This window comes from Salmo salar, chromosome ssa01 (assembly GCF_905237065.1).
Source record: "Salmo salar chromosome ssa01, Ssal_v3.1, whole genome shotgun sequence".
NCBI lineage: Eukaryota > Metazoa > Chordata > Actinopteri > Salmoniformes > Salmonidae > Salmo > Salmo salar.
This window is the reverse complement of record NC_059442.1, coordinates 113,507,813-113,533,217: the sequence shown is the minus strand read 5'-3', so window position 1 is coordinate 113,533,217 and position 25,405 is coordinate 113,507,813. Positions and strand designations below refer to the sequence as shown.

General features: G+C 40.1%; 1 long non-coding RNA gene across 1 annotated transcript; it reads right to left on the bottom strand.

The window, feature by feature from the left end:
• Window positions 1–612: 612 nt before the first annotated feature.
• Window positions 613–12,659, bottom strand: LOC123725509 (uncharacterized). Its single transcript, XR_006757992.1, has 3 exons — window positions 12,545–12,659; window positions 12,319–12,465; window positions 613–692 (listed from the first exon to the last, which is right to left on the bottom strand). It is a non-coding gene; the product is annotated as an uncharacterized lncRNA (long non-coding RNA).
• Window positions 12,660–25,405: the final 12,746 nt, after the last annotated feature.

The window sequence follows — 25,405 nt, the reverse complement described above, 5'->3', positions numbered from 1 at the left end:
TTTCTATGGCAGCTATTTTATCACATGCTCTCCTGTCATTTCAAGAGTTCAATATCTGCTGCTCGCAAGCCGAAAATAAAGGGTTGGGCCATTGTACTTGGTCTTTTGACCCTCTGTGTTGCCCATGAGCAGTGAAGGAGAACTCTTGACGAGCTGTGTCAGATGTGACAGCCAATCTAGTTGGGTTGAGTGGGAATGTGGCGTACAAGTTTGAAGAGTTTTTTTTTGGAGGGGGGGGCATTTTCTGGTGCTCCGTGCATTTAAACTGACACCTGCCTCCCACCCAAAGCGTTTATTGGTTTAGTTTAGTCTACCTCTCCATTATGGGATTGTTGTGGAACTCCTACGTTTGCATTGACACTCTCAAGGAAACACTGAGTACTTGTCTGAAGAGGATTTTATCACATTCTAACAATCTTATCCTGACCTTCTACTTCTACGTTGTTATGGTTACCTTTTTCCTTTGGAGTTTTGGAATTTTATGAGTCGTCATAATTGATCTTTATCTTTGCGATCTTATACTTTTTACCCTTTTGACGGTTTTAAGCCACGTACAGTTAAACTACTGTAGATGTTGATACAACAACTAACCTCTATGTTTGCTGAATGACTGTACGTATGTATACCTGTAGTCCTGCCATTCCTGTCCACTAGTGGTTTACTTAGCTTGGTCCGTTTCCTAGGGCCATTCCCTGAAACAAACACAACAGATTACATTTAGACTCTCATTGGCAGTATTAGGTTGTCATGGAACCTCATCAACACAAGTTGGCAGGCAGACTGTTGGTTTTGGCGCGGTGAAAGAAAACAGTTCTTAACAGGGACGTTATGTTCAAAACACTGTCTTTGTGTTCATAACACTGTATTTATGTTAATAACACTGTATTTATGTTTATAACATTGTCTCTATGTTTATAACACTGTCTCTATGTTCATAACACTGTCTCTATGTTTATAACACTATCTCTATGTTTATAACACTGTCTCCATGTTCATAACACTGTCTCTATGTTCATAACACTGTCTCTATGTTTATAACACCGTCTCTATGTTTATAACACTGTCTCTATGTTCATAACACTGTCTCTATGTTTATAACACTGTCTCTATGTTTATAACACTGTCTCTATGTTCATAACAGTGTCTCTATGTTCATAACAGTGTCTCTATGTTTATAACACTGTCTCTATGTTTATAACACTGTCTCTATGTTTATAACACTGTTTCTATGTTCATAACACTTTCTCTATGTTCATGACACTGTCTCTATGTTTATAACAGTGTCTCTATGTTCATAACACTGTCTCTATGTTTATAACACTGTCTCTATGTTTATAACACTGTCTCTATGTTTATAACACTGTCTCTATGTTCATAACACTGTCTCTATGTTCATAACACTGTATCTATGTTTATAACACTGTCTCTATGTTTATAACACTGTCTCTATGTTCATAACAGTGTCTCTATGTTCATAACACTGTCTCTATGTTTATAACACTGTCTCTATGTTTATAACACTGTCTCTATGTTCATAACAGTGTCTCTATGTTCATAACACTGTTTCTTTGTTCATAACAGTGTCTCTATGTTCATAACACTGTCTCGATGTTCATAACAGTGTCTCTATGTTCATAACAGTGTTTCTATGTTCATAACACTATCTCTATGTTCATAACACTGTCTCTATGTTCATAACACTGTCTCTATGTTTATAATACTGTCTCTATGTTCATAACAGTGTCTCTATGTTCATAACACTGTCTCTATGTTTATAACAGTGTCTCTATGTTTATAAGTGTCTTTATGTTCATAACAGTGTCTTTATGTTCATAACACTGTCTCTATGTTTATAACACTGTATGTATGTTCATAACACTGTCTCTATGTTTATAACACTGTCTCTATGTTTATAACACTGTCTCCATGTTCATATCACTGTCTCTATGTTCATAACACTGTCTCTATGTTTATAACACTGTCTCTATGTTTATACACTGTCTCTATGTTCATAACACTGTCTCTATGTTTATAACACTGTCTCTATGTTTATAACACTGTCTCTATGTTCATAACACTGTTTCTTTGTTCATAACATTGTCTCTATGTTCATAACACTGTCTCGATGTTCATAACAGTGTCTCTATGTTCATAACAGTGTCTTTATGTTCATAACACTGTCTCTATGTTTATAACACTGTATTTATGTTCATAAGAGTGTCTTTATGTTCATAACACTGTCTCTATGTTTATAACACTGTCTCTATGTTCATAACAGTGTCTTTATGTTCATAACACTGTCTCTATGTTTATAACACTGTATTTATGTTCATAAGAGTGTCTTTATGTTCATAACACTGTCTCTATGTTCATAACAGTGTCTTTATGTTCATAACACTGTCTCTATGGTCATAACAGTGTCTCTATGTTTATAACAGTGTCTTTATGCGGCCCACAACAGAACACACAGAGCGATGGAGTCTGGTGGTCACAGTGAGTTGTTAGAAAACATCCCTGGGTAGCGGTAATATGACAGGCAGCCCAACCCCCCTCAGTGCTCTTAACACACACACACACGAACACACGAACACATGCACACAGTATGCATGCACACACACACACAAACACGAACAACACAATCATACTCACACACACGCACCAACACGCACAAAAACACACACAAACACGCTCACACGACAACATATCAGCTCTCACTTGACAGTAATGATATGAGGAAGACCTACAGGACAGTAATGATATGAGGAAGACCTACAGGACAGTAATGATATGAGGAAGACCTACAGGACAGTAATGATATGAGGAAGACCTACAGGACAGTAATGATATGAGGAAGACCTACAGGACAGTAATGATATGAGGAAGACCTACAGGACAGTAATGATGTGAGGAAGATCTACAGGACAGTAATGATGTGAGGAAGACCTACAGGACAGTAATGATATGAGGAAGACCTACAGGACAGTAATGATATGAGGAAGACCTACAGGACAGTAATGATATGAGGAAGACCTACAGGACAGTAATGATATGAGGAAGACCTACAGGACAGTAATGATATGAGGAAGACCTACAGGACAGTAATGATATGAGGAAGACCTACAGGACAGTAATGATATGAGGAAGACCTACAGGACAGTAATGATATGAGGAAGACCTACAGGACAGTAATGATGTGAGGAAGACCTACAGGACAGTAATGATGTGAGGAAGACCTACAGGACAGTAATGATATGAGGAAGACCTACAGGACAGTAATGATATGAGGAAGACCTACAGGACAGTAATGATATGAGGAAGACCTACAGGACAGTAATGATGTGAGGAAGACCTACAGGACAGTAATGACGTGAGGAAGACCTACAGGACAGTAATGACATGAGGAAGACCTACAGGACAGTAATGACATGAGGAAGACCTACAGGACAGTAATGATGTGAGGAAGACCTACAGGACAGTAATGATATGAGGAAGACCTACAGGACAGTAATGACATGAGGAAGACCTAATTGACACAAAGTAAAAAATGGCTACATAATTAGTGTGGTTTATAGCAGTAAACAAGATGTTTAGGGTTAGTCTGTATCATTCAGATATGTTGTCTTATTCTACATTCACTGCATTGACGAGCAGGGGCTGATCACCCACCCATGGAGAAAAGAGGGGATTTGGAATGGAAGGGCTGGATGGTGGACCTGACAGCTCTTTCTTCCCCCTGTCCGTGTCTCGCTGACCTCTTGTGCTTTATTAAAGGTCATTGTTCTTGGCAGCACTTAGCACCCGCCAGCCCTCTCTTGGTGTAAAGGGGAGACCTGTGAAAAACATCCTACCATAATGCTTCTACACACTCACATCATTTCATGTGGAAAGAACCTCTGGAAATGGTCTTTACTTTTTTATCCCCACAAGGCCTTTACACACTTGGACATATTTATATTTCAAATATCAAGCATTACATTATACCTATATGTTGATCTGTGGCTTGTATTATATTAGAACTGAGACTAAACACATGAAAACTCCTGTACCAGGTGTCACATTGTCTCGTTGTATTGTAACTGAGACTAAACACATGAAAACTCCTGTACCAGGTGTCACATTGTCTCGTTGTATTGTAACTGAGACTAAACACATGAAAACACCTGTACCAGGTGTCACATTGTCTCGTTGTATTGTAACTGAGACTAAACACATGAAAACTCCTGTACCAGGTGTCACATTGTCTCGTTGTATTGTAACTGAGACTAAACACATGAAAACTCCTGTACCAGGTGTCACATTGTCTCGTTGTATTGTAACTGAGACTAAACACATGAAAACACCTGTACCAGGTGTCACATTGTCTCGTTGTATTGTAACTGAGACTAAACACATGAAAACTCCTGTACCAGGTGTCACATTGTCTCGTTGTATTGTAACTGAGACTAAACACATGAAAACTCCTGTACCAGGTGTCACATTGTCTCGTTGTATTGTAACTGAGACTAAACACATGAAAACTCCTGTACCAGGTGTCACATTGTCTCGTTGTATTGTAACTGAGACTAAACACATGAAAACTCCTGTACCAGGTGTCACATTGTCTCGTTGTATTGTAACTGAGACTAAACACATGAAAACTCCTGTACCAGGTGTCACATTGTCTCGTTGTATTGTAACTGAGACTAAACACATGAAAACTCCTGTACCAGGTGTCACATTGTCTCGTTGTATTGTAACTGAGACTAAACACATGAAAACTCCTGTACCAGGTGTCACATTGTCTCGTTGTATTGTAACTGAGACTAAACACATGAAAACTCCTGTACCAGGTGTCACATTGTCTCGTTGTATTGTAACTGAGACTAAACACATGAAAACTCCTGTACCAGGTGTCACATTGTCTCGTTGTATTGTAACTGAGACTAAACACATGAAAACTCCTGTACCAGGTGTCACATTGTCTCGTTGTATTGTAACTGAGACTAAACACATGAAAACACCTGTACCAGGTGTCACATTGTCTCGTTGTATTGTAACTGAGACTAAACACATGAAAACTCCTGTACCAGGTGTCACATTGTCTCGTTGTATTGTAACTGAGACTAAACACATGAAAACTCCTGTACCAGGTGTCACATTGTCTCGTTGTATTGTAACTGAGACTAAACACATGAAAACTCCTGTACCAGGTGTCACATTGTTTTGTTGATATCACATACAGTAACATTAACAGCTCAGTTTCCAGTGCTGGCTTTGCTGTGCTGCTTACAGAGAGACTACAGTACACTAGTTAGAAATGGGACGTATTTTCTTTTCCTTAACAGAGCGATTAACTGTGATCATTATTAAGTATCAGCCAAGTTCGTTAGAAAGGTCAAAGGTGACGCTGGGCACTCCTGATACCTGTCAAAAGAAACCCCAATCAAAACTCACCACGTTATGCATATTTGATGCGGATTCATTTACCATACTTACAGCACTGAACTACTGTAAATAAACAATTCCTTTGTTGTTTTACTGTACCCATAGGGGTTATAGTTAATAGCAACGGAACCACCCCAGTGTTGCTTACCAGAGAATTAAACCAATTTGGCCTGGATTGACACATGTTCTGAATGATCGCTGAAACTCACACTTCCTTCAGACGTCTGTCTGTCCGTCCGTCCTGTCCCCCACCACCTCTCTCACTTTCCTGCATGCTGAATTAAACCCAGGCCTCACATCATTAAGCAATGCCTCTTTTTATATGGGAAGTCCATGACCCTCATTTTCCTCATATTTGCCTTGAGAAGGAAGTGTCAGTGGAGTAATTAACACACGCCCCTCGGTGTACCTTTCCACTCTGAAACTCATTCAACGCAACAACGGGGAGAAACGTCATTTATCTGCAATAGAGAAGTCAAGCCCTAGAGTTGGCTGGGTGTCATAATATGTGAAAACTGTTCATCTCAAGGCAAGCAGCAGCTGCTGTGATGGCTTTTTATCCCACTAATGTAAAACATGTTTTATGTGTATAGCAGTTATTTAAAAAAATTATTCCTTTTGATAACAGTGCTCCGGCTGTAGACAGACATGACAATCATTTCTCCGTCCCCTCAGAGTGACAGGCTAGTTCATTTAATCGGCCCACCCTGCTTGCTGATTTCATTCAATTTGCACACGGTAGTGTTTCACTGCAATATGGCTACATCAGTCCCTGCCACAAGCCTCCTCGTCTGTGAATAAACGTAAATGCCCAACTCTGTATACATACTAACCTAATTGAAAGTCAAATGCTCAATTCATTCCATATAGCCATGGGCTTTTTATTACAGGAGGAGGAGGAGGAAAAAAGGCAGGAATAGTTTATACGTAAACTGGAGTCACTAGCTTCATAAAGTGAATTTCAGGAGGACATAATATGGTATATATAAAAGTGGAGATGGGTAATGGGAAATTGATTGTGACAATACAATATTAGAACCACATTTCCATAATATTTTATTTATCATATTTTCCACCTTTCATTGTCAAGGGAAATATTGTATCTTGCACAGCAAACTCAAGTCCTGAGAGATTTTTTAACCTCAATATTCTCTCTCAGATGAATGCACTGTGGACGGTATAACACCATATATTCCACAGTAAAGTCACGCACAGAAACAATTCATTTAAAACATCTAAATGTTTGGTTTTTTTAAATTACAGACAGTATTTTTCTCTGATACCTCTACGAGTGGACATTTTAAATGAAGCCGTAATTCAATTTTCAGACTTTACATAACAAGCAAAAAATAATATTATGTTCAACTTTTTTGCTGAAGTTATATTGAGAGCCAGTCATGAAACAAGAATGTCTTTTAAATCATTATCCCCTTGATGATAACTACACTAGGATATTTTCTCCAGTTATTTAGAGTAATGGAAATCTCCAGTAATACATACACAAGGATATATGTATCTTTAATTTACACATTTCTTTATTTTATTATAAACTGCTTATGTTAGACATACACTTGCTAACTTTTCCTCTACGTTAAGCAAGTATAACCTATTAATATCAAGCACATTAGAAACATACAATGCATTTCATTGAGGTATGGAGTCCGTTTATTTGTGATGGTCTGATACAGTACATGTGGAGGTCATAACGAGACATTAGAAGTTTATTTATGTCGTTTTTTTTGGATTACAGAAGAGTCGAGTCAACTCCTATTTCTCTGTTTGCAGAGAGTACCCTGCTCCACATACGCTATCCCACACAACGCTGGCAACAACAACAAAAAAGCTGAGCTCAAAGAAGCACTTGCTCAGAAATTTCAAGACCATTCTGTTAGGTTTCCTTTGCAGACCAGATTCTCTGAGAGTAAATGTGTTCAGGTATGTTGAACTAAAACACGGATCTATTAGGATCCTTGGGAGATTTTAGGGGGGGGGTCTTAAATGAATTAAGAGTAGAGCAGATAGCACGCAGCCCAATCCTGTTAGAGTAGCAGCAAAAGGCATTCCGTGGCCCGGGAAGAGAATAGACACTATGTCCAGTACAATAGAAAGCAGCAGTTTTCACGCTTGCTAGATTTCCATTCCGAGGGCTCGGCTGCATGCACCTCTCTCCTTCCTGTGGTGAGGGTGGTGGTCGTACCAGCTTTCTTTCTTGTTCTTTTTCCCCCCCCTTTTTTCTAAAACCTCGTTTTTTCCACGTCTGTCCCTTCACTAGAACACTCAGAGTATCTAGTTTTATTGATGTCCAAAAGTGTAAATCACAGTCCCATATTTTGTCATTCCAGTCATTTTAGTCACTAAAGGATTACTTCAAGTGACTGAACTGGGCTGTTATCTGTAGAAGCTTCTACAGCCAGGCCATCTCTGGGGAGGGAGGGAGGGAGGAGGGAGGGAGGGAGGGAGGGAGGGAGGGGGAGGGAGGGAGGGAGGGAGGGACAAGCTCTCTGGCCCCTTTACTGTGGCTGGATTCAGCTGGACTACTTTTAGGAGATGTGATTGATGTGAGCTCTACGCTCTGTCACAGTATGGCCACGATATCCAAATCAGTTCTGGGAAAAAGTCACAAAGATTGAAATGGACGAGGCAGAAAGGACTCCCAATACAACATTTATGAAGTTATGAGACGCTGTTAGATTATTATTTTTTAAAGGGATAGGATAGATCTACCTTTGGTGTCACTTTTAATTCTAGTTTATTATAATATTTATTATATTTTAATAGTATTAAGTATAGCTATGATCGCTGCAGTAGAGGATAGTCACCCGTACGGCCAACAACGAAGCCGCTTTCACAAAAAAAGAGGTTAAATAAGGATACTGTTATTCTGATGGATTATATAGTATCTAATGTGTGTTTATCTACTAATACGCTGAATCGTTTAGAAAACAATGATCTGATACATGATTTTGATATAATGATATATTATAGTGCATGCTGGGTAATGCCTTCTATGAGGATTTAAAACAGATCACTTGCCTGGCACAGGGGAGGAATCCCAACCTTGGTCTGTTTACGTAATAGCGATTAATATCTTCTTTCTCTTATTTTTTTCCACTTGTGATTCATTGACTAGAAAACACAATTCATTGAGTGGAAAAAAAATCAAGCGAGAGATCCTGTAACTGATCATGTGAGCTCTAACTGAAATAGGTTTACTCACAAAATTCCCATGTTGAATCCTTCAACAAATAGTACATAAGACTTGACTTCAGCTGCTCAGGGCACGTACAAACAGACTGCAGGATGCTCTTATGCCCTATCCCCTGTTGAACAGGGAGATAAATAAAAGGTTTCGCTCTATCTCAACGGCCCACAGTTTTTAGTTATGACTATGCACACCGGGTCCTCTGTGTGTTCTGAGTCAATCGTTCATTACAGCGGCTCCACTGACTATCATGGGTGTACGGGATACACCTATAAGCCTACATATACAGAAAGCCATTGGAGATATGTTGTTTTTCATCGCAGTATTGAAGTATTGAAGTAATTGTGAATTTTCACCACTGTCTCAATAAAGTAATTGTGAATTTTCACCGCTGTCTCGTAAAAGTAATTGTGAATTTTCACCACTGTCTCGTAAAAGTAATTGTGAATTTTCACCACTGTCTCGTAAAAGTAATTGTGAATTTTCACCACTGTCTCGTAAAAGTAATTGTGAATTTTCACCACTGTCTCATAAAAGTAATTGTACATTGTGGTGTTGTTTTTTCTCCAAGGCAGTCAGTGGGACATTTCCACTTGCCACCATTCGACAGCTGTATGCCTTTTGTTTTGTTGAAACTCCTCAGTTGTCTAGGTGTTACATCCACTGGTTTTACAGTGTTTTATAGAGAGCCTCCCTTTGGACTGAAGGTGTGACACACACATTCCCAAAAGTTTTAAGACACAACAAGCTATCAACACAGGTTCTAGAACGGTCTCACGGTCTCACGGTCTCTCTCTCTCTCTCTCTCTCTCTCTCTCTCTCGCCATCTCTTCCTCCCTCTCTCCCTCTCTCTCGCTCCCTCTCTCTCTCCCTCTCTCTCGTGCTCTACACCTCTCTCTCCATATATCTCACTTAAAAATTGTCTCGAAGAAAGATTCTCTAAATGCATCTTTATTAAAAAAAATATGTATGGGATAAAGAAATCTAAAACAAGGCATATTCTTCACTTGTTACCATTTTGTTTTTGACAATGTCTCAGTACAACCATACAGTGTAGTTGGTCTACAAACATCCTTCAGTTTGTGTGCGTGTGTGTGTGTGTGTGTGTGTGTGTGTGTGTGTGTGTGTGTGTGTGTGTGTGTGTGTGTGTGTGTGTGTGTGTGTGTGTGTGTGTGTGTGTGTGTGTGTGTGTTAGCTCTGAATACCTCCCGGTCCCTCATCCATATTTAACCCTTCTGGTTAAGAAATAATGTAGGCTACTCTTTTACTCTGTATGTTCTGGCCTCATAGTAGTGAAGATGGAGGCCAGACGGCCATTAATACATTACCCAAAGACAACAATCTGGGACTCACTGACCTATCTCTGTCCCTCCTCCTCTTACTGCTGTCCTGGAAATGCACGGGACAGACAAGGATCAGAAATCCCACGTCCCTTCAAAAAACATCCCTGGACCATATCTCAGAAGAGGGGCTGTCTACCCACTGTAGGCAGACATCCAGAAATCACATATCTCAGAAGAGGGGCTGTCTACCCACTGTAGGCAGACATCCAGAAATCGCAGTTAATGGAAGTGAAAGGGGGTAATGTGGTCTGTCACTTGTGTGTAAGTGGTTTTTGTGCATTAAACTGGAAGGTGCTGTTGCTTTTCCCCCCCTCTATATTGAATGAAACAACTGACAATGATAACATGACAAGTCATACAGTATCTTTTAACTGATTGGTACAGTAGAAACTGTACTGTACAAATCTTCACGGCACAGTCTCCAATATACATACGTGATCAAATAAAACAATCCATCCCTTTCATGTCTGACATGTGTTTCAATAATTGCAGGATAAACTGCAAGCTTGCACCCTTAATTGATTAATTTCAGTTAAAACAAAAAAGTGTTCACAACATGTGGTAAATATCTTCTCTTTTTTTTTTGCCAGCTAGTATCAGCTGTCTTAATGATTTTTGTCATGATCTTTTGATGACCTCATGTCCGTGTCTCCTTCATGCGATGGCCAGTCTAGCCACGCTGCCCTTAAAGAGACTTGGCTGAAGATGGTAGCGACCTTGTCGTATATTGGCAGTGTTATAAGGGTGAGATCCTCCCAAGCAGGGAGTCAGGACGGATCCACACTTACTCACCGTGAGAGAGATCCAAGTACTGCGTGTTGTGGATATGCTTTGCAGACCGTGACTATGACTTATTTAGCTGAGAAAGAGCGCTTAAAAAAAAGGCATTTAATGACATTTGCAGATTTTATGTTTTTCACGCTCCTCTGCTTGTACCCCGACTCGGATGAAAGGATATTTAAGAGACGTATATAGAACGGATACTGATTTTATCATCCACAAATTCCTTATTTTTTTGGTTGTGTTCACGCCCATGGATAGATATGCCCCCCCATAACAAGTGTATTAAAATGTTTTATTGATAAAATGACCTCTTGTTGAGAATGACTTTGTTGTTGCCATAAGCAAGAGGGAGTTTCTCCTCGTCAATGTGTCTTTATTCACGCTAATGCTTCTACTTGATATTACCTCCTTTTCCTGAGCAAAACCTTTGTTTGTCAATTTAAAAGACATTGTTTAACTGACCATCAACGTTTTATTTCCCAAACTCGTATTGATTTAATCATATAATGCTGAAAGATCTCTGTCCCACACCTCCAACCTCCTCTGCCCCGTTAAAATTAACATTTACAAAACTTCACATGTTTGGATGTTTTAAATATTATTTGAGTGTTATATTTTGAGTCATCTCACAAACCATAGGAACATTTTTCTCGTATTTATCTCTGGCTCTGCCCTTCCCATCTGAAGTGAACACGTCCCATAGAGTGAATTTATCTTCACGTTTTCTTCACACGTCCTGCTTTCTGTTAAGGATCAGGCATTTTGAAAAGCACTACCTAGTTATGTGGATCAGTATGTGGCTTTGTGCTAAAGGCAGGGGAAAATACTCACCACGATAATACTATATTAAGGTCCAGTAAACAAAACAAAGAGACAAGACGTTAAAAATACACATCTTATACTCAAGTGGCACAATTAATTTACTTCCTAGGAAAATAGGTTAGTTAAAACAATAGAAACATTATAGCATGTCTGGCATTATATTATTCTGATAGAACTCTAAATGGAAATTGTATCAAGAGACTGTTGGCCATTATTTTAAACTCGAGTCCTTTGTGGAATATATACTGTGTTCGTTCTCTGAACTTTGTGCACACTTGCACAAAATAAAGTGATAGTCAAATGTTAAAGATGGAAAAACAAAGAGAATTTGAATGATATTTACTGCTTCTTTCAGACAGCAACACATTTTCAAACCAACCAGTGAGATTGTGTTACCCCCACCATTACTGCCCAGGCACACAGCGGTTGGCTTGGCTCTCCTGGTGTCGCTTGGGACCAGTGACTAGGCTGTCCCTCGTTAAGTGAATACTGTAACCTGGGAGCGGAGGTAGCTATAGTCGGTCCTGGAGCAGCACTAGCACCCGGGATGCTTTCACATTGGAATGGTGTCTAGCACCGAGCACCCGCGGGATTCAGGGAGAGTAATGAGTGTTAGAGCAGGGATGAGGGTTCCCCAGACACACCAGGAGACCACGAGACACTGCCTCCCTCTTCCCTCTTCCCCCCCATCCCCATCACCACCCCCCTGCCGACCCCCTACTGAACCTCTACAGGCCCCCCTACCTCTGCACCCCCAGTTGCCAGGTGGAGCGTGAGGACGGAGAGGATCCCAGTGTCCTGCAGCGGGAGCCGGACCGTCCTAATGTCCTAACCGAGCCGTCACCAGGCCAGTAACCCACCCAGCAGCAGTCCACACCACATACCCTGCCACTGAGAGCAAGAGAGAGGGGGATGGAGGGATGAACGTTGAAAAGATGGTATAACAATACCAGGGAGTAGAGGCACTCACCCATGTAGAAGGGGAACGATAGATAGACAGACAGACACCCGGACAGAGGAGAAGAGAAGGCGAGGAGTCTGACTCTCCAGCTGTGCCAAATCTTGCTTGGTTATCTCTAAGTGCGTAGATAAGGAGGGTGGATGTTTGGGATGGTTTCCATAACTCAGAACGGTGTCTGAGATTTCAGAGCCTTGTTATTTATTTACCAGGCAGCAGAGACGCTCCAGTGGTTTAAGGAACTCCAAGTGACAGGCCTCAGATATCATGGGACATGATGCCACGGCTGTGTTTATACGACCTGACAGCTAAAGTGGCAGTAGAAGGAGAGTCGTGGAATAAAGGACGTCTACTGTACACTACATGGAATGACATGTTTAATGCACACGTTATTGTTGTTGCATTGGGCGTTATACTAAACATCTGTTTGTAATGTTTACATATTTATAGAAAAAAATCATTTAAATGCTAAACTGTGAAGGCCAGTTTAAGGTCGATTTAAACAATTAGTTATATTGATATTGTCACCTTCAAATTCCTTCTTGCTTCCACAAATTCAGGAATTAACCATTCCAGATCATCTCTACGCCACTAACCCCAATGCAGTGTACACAGTTACAACTATACAAGTAAGAAATGACATTGAAATAGAAATGTGTCATTTGTGGTTTTGCTAACTCACCGAAGATGAGAGCAGAGACCACCATAAAACTGTCTTCTGTTCCAGTTAGATCCGCCAGTACAGGACTGCAGGTTACCAACGCGTATCTTGGAGAAGTGCCAGGCAGGGCCAGAGAATCAGTGAGGAGTTAGTGTCACTGTCAGAATAAGTAGGAGAGGGTAGGAAGACTAGAAAACCAGGGCATGAATAGAACAGGACAGGGTAGAAAAGACAAGAAAACCAGGGCATTAATAGAACAGGACAGGGTAGGAGGACAAGAAAACCAGGGAATGAATAGAACAGGAAAGGGTAGGAAAGACAAGAAAACCAGGGCATGAATAGAACAGGACAGGGTAGGAAAGACAAGGAGATCAGGGCATGAATAGAACAAGACAGGGTAGGAAAGAAAAGGAGACCAGGGCATGAATAGAACAAGACAGGGTAGGAAAGAAAAGGAGACCAGGGCATTAATAGAACAGGACAGGGTAGGAAAGAAAAGGAGACCAGGGCATGAATAGAACAAGACAGGGTTGGAAAGAAAAGGAGACCAGGGCATGAATAGAACAAGATAGGGTAGGAAAGAAAAGGAGACCAGGGCATTAATAGAACAGGACAGGGTAGGAAAGAAAAGGAGACCAGGGCATGAATAGAACAGGACAGGGTAGGAAAGAAAAGGAGACCAGGGCATGAATAGAACAGGACAGGGTAGGAAAGAAAAGGAGACCAGGGCATGAATAGAACACGACAGGGTAGGAAAGAAAAGGAGACCAGGGCATTAATAGAACAGGAAAGGGTAGGAAAGAAAAGGAGACCAGGGCATTAATAGAACAGGACAGGGTAGGAAAGAAAAGGAGACCAGGGCATGAATAGAACAAGACAGGGTAGGAAAGAAAAGGAGACCAGGGCATGAATAGAACAAGAGGGAAGACTGTGAATACATTGCAATACAGAGACAGACCATGGGAAGACAAGGAGATATGTTTCTTTAACTCTGTAAGAGATATCCAGCAGATACCTGACATACTGACATACTAAACAAGATCGTGTCTTATACCTAACCTGATATACTGCCCTAAACAAGACCATGTCTTATACCTGACCTGATATACTGCCCTAAACCTAACCTGATATACTGCCCGAAACCTAACCTGATATACTGCCCTAAACCTAACCTGATATACTGCCTTAACCTCTATGGGCTAGGTGGGACGCTTGCCTGTGGCGCGATTTTCAAAACCTTAAAAATCCTATTACTTCAATTTCTCAAACATATGACTATTTTACAGCTATTTAAAGACAAGACTCTCGTTAATCTAACCACACTGTCCGATTTCAAAAAGGCTTTACAACGAAAGCAAAACATTAGATTATGTCAGCAGAGTACCAAGCCAGAAATAATCAGACACCCATTTTTCAAGCCAGCATATAATGTCACCAAAACCCAGAAGACAGCTAAATGCAGCACTCACCTTTGATGATCTTCATCAGATGACAACCCTAGGACATTATGTTATACAATACATGCATGTTTTGTTCAATCAAGTTCATATTTATATCAAAAACCAGCTTTTTACATTAGCATGTGACGTTCAGAACTAGCATACCCCCGCAAACTTCCGGGGAATTCGCTAACATTTTACTAAATTACTCACGATAAACGTTCACAAAAAGCATAACAATTATTTTAAGAATTATAGATACAGACCTCCTCTATGCACTCGATATGTCCGATTTTAAAATAGCTTTTGGTGAAAGCACATTTTGCAATATTCTAAGTACATAGCCCAGGCATCACGGGCTCGCTATTTAGACACCCGGCAAGTTTAGCACTCACCATAATCATATTTACTATTATAAAAGTTTGATTACATTTTGTTGTCTTCGTCAGAATGCACACCCAGGACTGCTACTTCAATAACAAATGTTGGTTTGGTCCAAAATAATCCATCGTTATATCCGAATAGCGGCGTTTTGTTCGTGCGTTCCAGACACTATCCGAAATAGTAAAGAAGTGTCGCGCGCATGGCGCAATTCGTGACAATAAAATTCTAAATATTCCATTACCGTACTTCGAAGCATGTCAACCGCTGTTTAAAATCAATTTTTACGCCATTTTTCTCGTAGAAAAGCGATAATATTCCGACAGGGAATCTCCTTTTCGGCAAACAGAGGAAAAAATCCCAAAGGCGGGGGCGGTCGGGTCACGCGCATAAGCCCAGTGTCCCTTGATCGGCCACTTGAGAAAGGCGATAATGTGTTTCAGCCTGGGGCTGGAATGACGACATTCTGTTTTTTCCCGGGCTCTGAGCGCCTATGGACGACGTGGGAAGTGTCACGTTAGAGCAGAGATCCTTAGTAAATGATAGAGATGGAAAAGAAGTTCAAGAAATGGTCAGACAGGCCACTTCCTGTAAAGGAATCTCTCAGGTTTTGACCTGCCATTTGAGTTCTGTTATACTCACAGACACCATTCAAACAGTTTTAGAAAATTTAGGGTGTTTTCTATCCATATGTAATAAGTATATGCATATTCTAGTTACTGGGTAGGAGTGGTAACCAGATTAAATCGGGTATGTTTTTTATCCAGCCGTGTCAATACTGCCCCCTAGCCCTAACAGGCTAAACAAGACCATGTCTTATACCTAACCTGATTTACTGCCCTAAACCTAACCTAATTTAGGGGGGGGGCTGTCCCCCACCTGCCATAAATGATTCCTGCCAGTCAACCGACTACAGCCAGAGCCTCTACTTGAACGCTAATAATAATATACCCCTGTAATTGCGGTGAATTTAGGGGGTTAAGCCTTAGGGGGAATTCAGATAATTTATTTATAAAGGGCTAGATGGATGGCTGCATGCAGGCTGCACATCAGGGGCTCTGGCTCTTCACTCTGTGTTATAAACCATGGTGTTTACATTCACAGAGGTTTCTGAACAATACTGTAGAATGGGCCTACACATGATCAGTCAAGTACAGTGACGTGCTGTTTACATTCACAGAGGTTTCTGAACAATACTGTAGAATGGGCCTTCACGTGATCAGTCAAGTACAGTGACGTGGTGTTTACATTCACAGAGGTTTCTGAACAATACTGTAGAATGGGCCTACACATGATCAGTCAAGTACAGTGACGTGGTGTTTACATTCACAGAGGTTTCTGAACAATACTGTAGAATGGGCCTACACATGATCAGTCAAGTACAGTGGCATGGTGTTTACATTCACAGAGGTTTCTCAACAATAGTCTGTGCCTACCCTTGATCAGTCCTTCACCGTGACTCTATGGACAGGAGGGAGATTCTTCAGATACCACAGAAATCCTGGATCCTCAATCCTCACTGTCCCATGCCACGCTTCATCTCTTTCTCTCTCTCTCTCAATTTCAATTCAATTCAAGGGGTTTTATTGACATGGGAAACATGTGTTAACATTTCCAAAGCAAGTGAAGTAGATTATATACAAAGAGAAATAAACAATAAAAATTAATAGTAAACATTACACTCACAGAAGTTCCAAAAGAATAAAGACATTACAAATGTCATACTATGTATATATACAGTGTTGTAACGATGTGCAAATGGTTAAAGTACAAAAGGGAAAATAAATACGCATAAATATGGTTTGTATTTACAATGGTGTTTGTTCTTCACTGGTTGACCTTTTCTTGTGGCAACAGGTCACAAATCTTGCTACTGTGATGGCACACTGTCTCTCTCTCTCTCTCTCTCTCTCTCTCTCTCTCTCTCTCTCTCTCTCTCTGTCTCTCTGTCTCTCTCTCTCTCTCTGTCTCTCTCTCTCTGTCTTTTTCTCTCTCGTTCTCTCTCTCATTACCAATGCTCCACTAGTCTCATTTCCCCCCATGTAATAATCATGTCTTTCCACTCCATTAATTCAGTCAACATGCAATGAATTGTTGCTGTAATAATCTCCAGGTCTAAGAGTTGTGGCCATGTCTGTACCTCCACATCATTGGGACATGCCTTATTGTCTCAGTGTTGTTGTTCTAAGACTTTGTATTGGTCTATTTGATCTCTATGGGACCTGCAACACAGAGGTGTGGATCTAATTAAAGAACAAGACGGAATCCTTTCCTACTGTCATTAGAAGTTGTCAGCTTCGATGCAACTAACTGGCTGAAAATATGAAACAAGAACCAATGAGTTTCAACCAAACCGGAGAATTCACTTGTGTTTTCAATTCACTTGTGTTTTGTTAAAATACTGGACTGGGACCAGTGAAGCGTAGATGTACAGTAAAGTGAAAAGGGAAAACCTAACTCTACTGTTTAGGGAGTTAAGTACACCTCGAGTGGAATTGGTTAAACAGCTCAACAGTCAACATATGATACAACAAAAGGTGCATCAGTCTTGACATACCGCAGGTCAACATCCTAAAGGCATATTAAATTGGATTCAATAACATATAGTTTGTACATTGATTTCCTCTTATCTACCATAACATGATTTAATCTTGTTTGTCTTTGATCATTTTGAAAAACATCACATTCACACCCATCAGGTTCAATCCCGGTGACTTGGAGTCGAGTGACACGACACATGGCTCTCCCCAACTGAACGGTAACACCTGTGTCATTGTGTTTCCTGTTGTATGTTGGTTTCTCCTCTAAATGGACACTGTTACGTCAACAGAAGAACGGAGAAAGAGAAGAAAGACACCTGTCACAATGGGAGGAAAGAAGATCGTGTGTTATTTATATTGGGATTTGTATCAACCAATTTAGGAGAAGGTCTCTAAAGTGGTAGCATCACTTATTCATAAGGCTGTACACAAGCTAATGGATCCGGAGCAGAGCATTCAGTCACAAAAGAAAAACAATCTGTGTGGAAATGATGCACATTTAGAGAGTAACATGCAGAGAGTGCCGAGACGTGTCTTGCAAAGCTCTTTGCAAGGCTGTCATGTTCCTTAGACCCTGCCTTGTAATGTATTTTAGATGCATTATAAAGAGATGCGTGTTCTTACTGGCTAGCTTGTCTCGAACTGCTCAAATGCAATGTGTGACAGAGGACACCCCTGACGTTGACCATCAACATTTATCATTGATATTACTATGTATAACGAACTTATTTTAGGTGACACTCAGTTAAGAAAATAAACCTGCACTCTCTACGAATCCATTTTCTAAACTCTACCAGGCTATTATTTTAGCTTGTTCCATGTCCCGTTTCTATGGCCTTTTTATCATGGTATGATGATACAACTTAGGGATAATCAACCTTTAAATCAAGAACTATGTCATATCTATGGCAATCAAAACTTTAAAACCTTCTTCCTCTTTTTAAAAATAATTGTCTTTTAGGTCTCCTGGCTCCTACAGAACTCATCGTTTCCACAGATTGTATCACTTTTCTGTGAAGAGGATACAATCAATCAAAGTGATTTTTCTGTCCCTGAAATGTCGATAAAGAATTGGGAAGTATGGTATGGTTTCTTATATATCCCAAAAAATGACAGTGTATATGGCCATATCTCCACAGTCCAAACCATTATCAAACCTGGCAGAAGATGCTGCAAATATCCAATATGTAATGATTGTGATGAACTGAGGCTGATAATTTAAAAAAAGAGGGTGAACTAAGTGTGAACTAAATAACTGAAAGAGATGAGTCAGTCATCTATGGTGCACCATATAATCAATCCTCACAGCATCAACAAATGAATGCACATTGACGATAGGGGTTCACCAACAGTTCTTGAGAATTGTATAGACAGAGAGACAGACATGACTTCTCATCATTGCTTTAGATTTGTGAAAATAAAAAAATTATGCTTGAATCCATGTTTTGGCAACTAATCAGAAGATCTGGATCAGACCGCTACATATGTTTTTATTGCATGAATAATTTACATGCTTTAATTCAGTATATCTTTCAAGCGATAGACACTGAGTGGTATGGACAAAACATTAAGAACACCTTCCTAATATTGATTTGCACCCCCTTTTGCCCTCAGAACATCCTCACTTTGTTGGGGCATGGGACTCAAGGTGTCGAAAGCGTTCCACAGGGATGCTGGTCTATCTTGACTTCAATGCTTCCAACAGTTGTGTCAAGTTGGCTGGATTTTCCTTTGGGTGGTGGACCATTCTAGATACACATGGGAAACTGTTCAGTGTGAAAAACCCAGTAACGTTGCTGTTTTTGACACACTTAAACCGGTGCGCCTCGTTCAAAGGCACTTAAATATGTTTTCTTGCTCATTCACCCTCTGAATGGCACACATACACAATCTATGTCTCAATTGTCTCAAGGGTTAACAATCCTTCTTTAACCTGTCTCCTCTCCTTCATCTACACTGATTGAAGTGGATTTAACAGGTGAAATCAATAAGGGACAATAGATTCACCAGGTCAGTTTATTTCTTGGAAATGTTTTGTACTCTCAGTGTATATGCATACTTTCAGCTTTCTATTCAATTAATATATTGTTGTCCTGTGGATAGAGAATGTAAAAGGTTGTACGTTAGCAACAAATATCCTTGGATCCTATGGGTCAACTCTGGGTACATGAAAGTTGCAAATGAGTTTAGAATCAAGGTCAAGCGTGATAGTTTGATATGAGTAGTATGATAATTGGTTGCCATCGACTGATATGTAGGGGTTAAACTGTCCCAAGGTGTGGCTTACTCTTCATACAATGAACATCGATTGATTATATCGTCATTGATTTGTGTAGATTTGATTTTCACTACGGAGTGGAATCTGTAATCTGGCGTAGTCGGCAGGATTGGTTAAATGCTAATTCATCTGTAATCCCCCATGTCCCACAATCACAGTGGGACAATTTGAAGAGTGTCATTCCAAAACACTACATAACCATTATCATAAATGTTGGTAAATTAGCTTTTATTATTTAATTAAATAATATTGTTTTTTTTTTACTATTTAATCATGGCAATTGGTTGTTCCTAGTGACAGACATGTATTTGTTTAAAATCTATCACTTGATGGTTTCATTTCAGAGAGACAAATAATCATGTTTTTTTGCAAAATGCTATATATCCGCCTCACTCTCAGAGAAATAAGAAGTACTGCTAGGTTTTACAGTCAAACGTAACAAATAACTAATTACATGTTTTATGAAGAACTGTACAAATGATACAATTGTGACATCAATATCTAAATAATGTTAAAAAAAATATTCAATACAGTAATATGAGATCTGTATGTAAAACATTTACATTTTACTCATCTATGAAATGCTCTTATTCAGAGCAACTTACAGTATTAATATAATTTTACTACAGTGGGCTAAATTAGGAGTTCTTGGTAGTGTTAAAAGGATCCGCCACTTTTTTTCAATTTTCGCCTAAAATGACATACCCTAATCTAACTGCCTGTAGCTCAGGACCTGAAGCAAGGATATGCATATTTGAAAGGAAACACTTTGAAGTTTGTGGAAATGTGAAACGAATGTAGGAGAATATAACACATTAGATCTGGTAAAAGATAATACAAAGGAAAAAACATGCATTTTTTGTATTTTCTTTGTACCATCGTCTTTGAAATGCAAGAGAAAGGCCATAATGTATTATTCCAGCCCAGGCGCAATTTATATTTTGGCCACTAGTCGGCAGCAGCAGTAAATGTGCAAAGGTTTAGACTGATCCAATGAACCATTGCATTTCTGTTCAAAGTTTTGTATCACGACTGCCCAAATGTGCCTAATTGGTTTATTAATAGATTTTCAAGTTCATAACTGTGCACTCTCCTCAAACAATGGCATGGTATTATTTCACTGTAATAGCTACTGTAAATTGGACAGTGCAGTGAGATTAACAAGAATTTAAGCTTGTTGGCAATATCAGATACAGTTGAAGTCAGAAGTTAACATACACCTTAGCCAAATACATTTAACCTCTATGGGCTAGGTGGGACGCTTGCGTCCCACCTACGTAACAGCCACTGGCAGCCTGTGGTGCGATTTTCAAAACGTTAAAAATCCTATTACTTCAATTTCTCAAACATATGACTATTTTACAGCTATTTAAAGACAAGACTCTCGTTAATCTAACCACACTGTCCGATTTCAAAAAGGCTTTACAACGAAAGCAAAACATTAGATTATGTCAGCAGAGTACCAAGCCAGAAATAATCAGACACCCATTTTTCAAGCCAGCATATAATGTCACCAAAACCCAGAAGACAGCTAAATGCAGCACTCACCTTTGATGATCTTCATCAGATGACAACCCTAGGACATTATGTTATACAATACATGCATGTTTTGTTCAATCAAGTTCATATTTATATCAAAAACCAGCTTTTTACATTAGCATGTGACGTTCAGAACTAGCATACCCCCGCAAACTTCCGGGAATTCGCTAACATTTTACTAAATTACTCACGATAAACGTTCACAAAAAGCATAACAATTATTTTAAGAATTATAGATACAGACCTCCTCTATGCACTCGATATGTCCGATTTTAAAATAGCTTTTTGGTGAAAGCACATTTTGCAATATTCTAAGTACATAGCCCAGGCATCACGGGCTCGCTATTTAGACACCCGGCAAGTTTAGCACTCACCATAATCATATTTACTATTATAAAAGTTTGATTACATTTTGTTGTCTTCGTCAGAATGCACACCCAGGACTGCTACTTCAATAACAAATGTTGGTTTGGTCCAAAATAATCCATCGTTATATCCGAATAGCGGCGTTTTGTTCGATGCGTTCCAGACACTATCCGAAATAGTAAAGAAGTGTCGCGCGCATGGCGCAATTCGTGACAATAAAATTCTAAATATTCCATTACCGTACTTCGAAGCATGTCAACCGCTGTTTAAAATCAATTTTTACGCCATTTTTCTCGTAGAAAAGCGATAATATTCCGACAGGGAATCTCCTTTTCGGCAAACAGAGGAAAAAAATCCCAAAGGCGGGGGCGGTCGGGTCACGGCGCATAAGCCCAGTGTCCCTTGATCGGCCACTTGAGAAAGGCGATAATGTGTTTCAGCCTGGGGCTGGAATGACGACATTCTGTTTTTTCCCGGGCTCTGAGCGCCTATGGACGACTTGGGAAGTGTCACGTTAGAGCAGAGATCCTTAGTAAATGATAGAGATGGAAAAGAAGTTCAAGAAATGGTCAGACAGGCCACTTCCTGTAAAGGAATCTCTCAGGTTTTGACCTGCCATTTGAGTTCTGTTATACTCACAGACACCATTCAAACAGTTTTAGAAAATTTAGGGTGTTTTCTATCCATATGTAATAAGTATATGCATATTCTAGTTACTGGGTAGGAGTGGTAACCAGATTAAATCGGGTATGTTTTTTATCCAGCCGTGTCAATACTGCCCCCTAGCCCTAACAGGTTTTAAACTCAATACATTTAAACTTTACATACACTCAATAAGTATTTGGTAGAATTGCCTTTAAATTGTTTAAACAAATCTACTTTGAAACAAAAGTGTACACCTTTACACACCCAATAATGTTACATCACTAGATACAATCTGATCAACAATGTTTCATCACTAGATACAATCTGACCAACAATGTTACATAAGGATAGGATCACACAGGATGTCATGTACTCAAGTTGGCAAGCGAGTTGCTATTAAATACAGTATGCATTGCATTAAATTTACATTTTAGTCATTTAGCAGACGCTTTTGTCCAGAACGACTTACAGTAGTGAATGCATACATTTCATACATTTTTTTTCTTTTCGTACTGGTCCCCCGTGGGAATCGAACCCACAACCCTGGCGTTGCAAACACCATGCTGTACCAACTGAGCCACACGGGACCACACACACACACACACACACACACACACACACACACACACACACACACACACACACACACACACACACACACACACACACACACACACACACACACACACACACACACACACACACACACACACACACACACACACACACACACACACACACACACACACACACACACACACACACACACACACACACACACACACACACACACACACACACACACACACACACACACACACGCTCCTCATATTTATGCCTGAGACTGTGCTGTAGTGTGATCAGTGTGGGTTGCTTGTTTGCCCTTTAAGTGTCACATTTACAGTATTAATAACTCTATTTTTCAGCTGTCAGATCCCCTGAAATAATCTGCATTCAACAACTGCCCTGTGGGCCAGACCCAGAATAGATGTCTGCATAATAAACTGTATTCTCCCTCTTATGTGTAAGTGTCAGTGTTACAGTGTGATTCTCGGTATAAATAATTAGACCTGATAGAATAAGAATTTATATTGTATGCAAAACCATTTTTTGCCAATGTACATACCAACTGAAAACGTTGTATTAATCAACAGTCAAGTACTGTAAGTTGAGCCTCATACATAATGAATTGGAGCTCAAACCTCATGGGTTCAGTGGATAGAAAACAGGAGACAACACAAGTACAGTTACAAGCTGAGTCTAATACAACCTGATAGCTCTGCAGAATGGAATTGTTTTTAAATCATTAGGGAGTAAATGATTTATTATCAGTTTGAAAGGGTTTATTTCAGTTTGAGAATATTTACTTTTTCATTGGATTCAACTTTCTAATTGTACATATTAGATGAGCATTATACTGCACCATATACAACGGGTTCCTGAAATACCCCAGGACCAATGTCAAGCTGAAATATCCCAGGACCAATGTCAAGCTGAAATATCCCAGGACCAATGTCACGCTGAAATACCCCAGGACCAATGTCAAGCTGAAATACCCCAGGACCAATGTCAAGCTGAAATACCCCAGGACCAATGTCAAGCTGAAATACCCCAGGACCAATGTCAAGCTGAAATATCCCAGGACCAATGTCAAGCTGAATTATCCCAGGACCAATGTCAAGCTGAAATATCCCAGGACCAATGTCAAGCTGAAATATGCCAGGACCAATGTCACGCTGAAATACCCCAGGACCAATGTCAAGCTGAAATACCCCAGGACCAATGTCAAGCTGAAATATCCCAGGACCAATGTCACGCTGAAATACCCCAGGACCAATGTCAAGCTGAAATACCCCAGGACCAATGTCACGCTGAAATACCCCAGGACCAATGTCAAGCTGAAATACCCCAGGACCAACATCAAGCTGAAATACCCCAGGACCATTGTCAAGCTGAAATACCCCAGGACCAATGTCAAGCTGAAATACCCCAGGACCATTGTCAAGCTGAAATACCCCAGGACCAATGTCACACTGAAATACCCCAGGACCAATGTCAAGCTGAAATATCCCAGGACCAATGTCACACTGAAATACCCCAGGACCAACGTCATGCTGAAATACCCCAGGACCAATGTCATGCTGAAATAGCCCAGGACCAATGTCACGCTGAAATGCCCCAGGACCAATGTCACGCTGAAATACCCCAGGACCAATGTCATGCTGAAATACCCCTGGACCAATGTCAAAAATATTGAATTTCAGCTGTTTGAAGCTGGTGTACAAAAATGAAAGCAAAAGACGCAGAAACTAAACTCAAAAACTTGAGCATAGAAAAAAGCACATATAGAACAGATCTGCCACTTCTTAGACTTGCTTTCTTTGAGCATGACAGATCTATAACTACATTTCTATGTGAATCAGAACATGTTGCCCAAAAAAGTTTTATATTGCAGCATTAAATTAGCATCCTTGTTGATTTTGTTTCTCAATAATGTCCCCTATAAAGAGAACAGGGGTTTTAAAGTCTACAGACTGTTGTGATGTACAGTACTGACACCATACTAACACCCTCTGAAGAACTGACACCCACTAACACCCTCTGAAGTACTGACACCACACTAACACCCTCTGAAAGACTGACACCAGACTAACACCCTCTGAAAGACTGACACCATACTAACACCCTCTGAAGAACTGACACCCCACTAACACCCTCTGAAGTACTGACACATCACTAACACCCTCTGAAAGACTGACACCATACTAACACCCTCTGAAGAACTGACACCCCACTAACACCCTCTGAAGTACTGACACATCACTAACACCCTCTGAACAACTGACACCATACTAACACCCTCTGAACAACTGACACCACACTAACACCCTCTGAACAACTGACACAACACTAACACCCTCTGAAGTACTGGCACTCTACTAACACCCTCTGAAGAACTGACACAACACTAACACCCTCTGAACAACTGACACCATACTAACACCCTCTGAAAGTGTGTTCCAG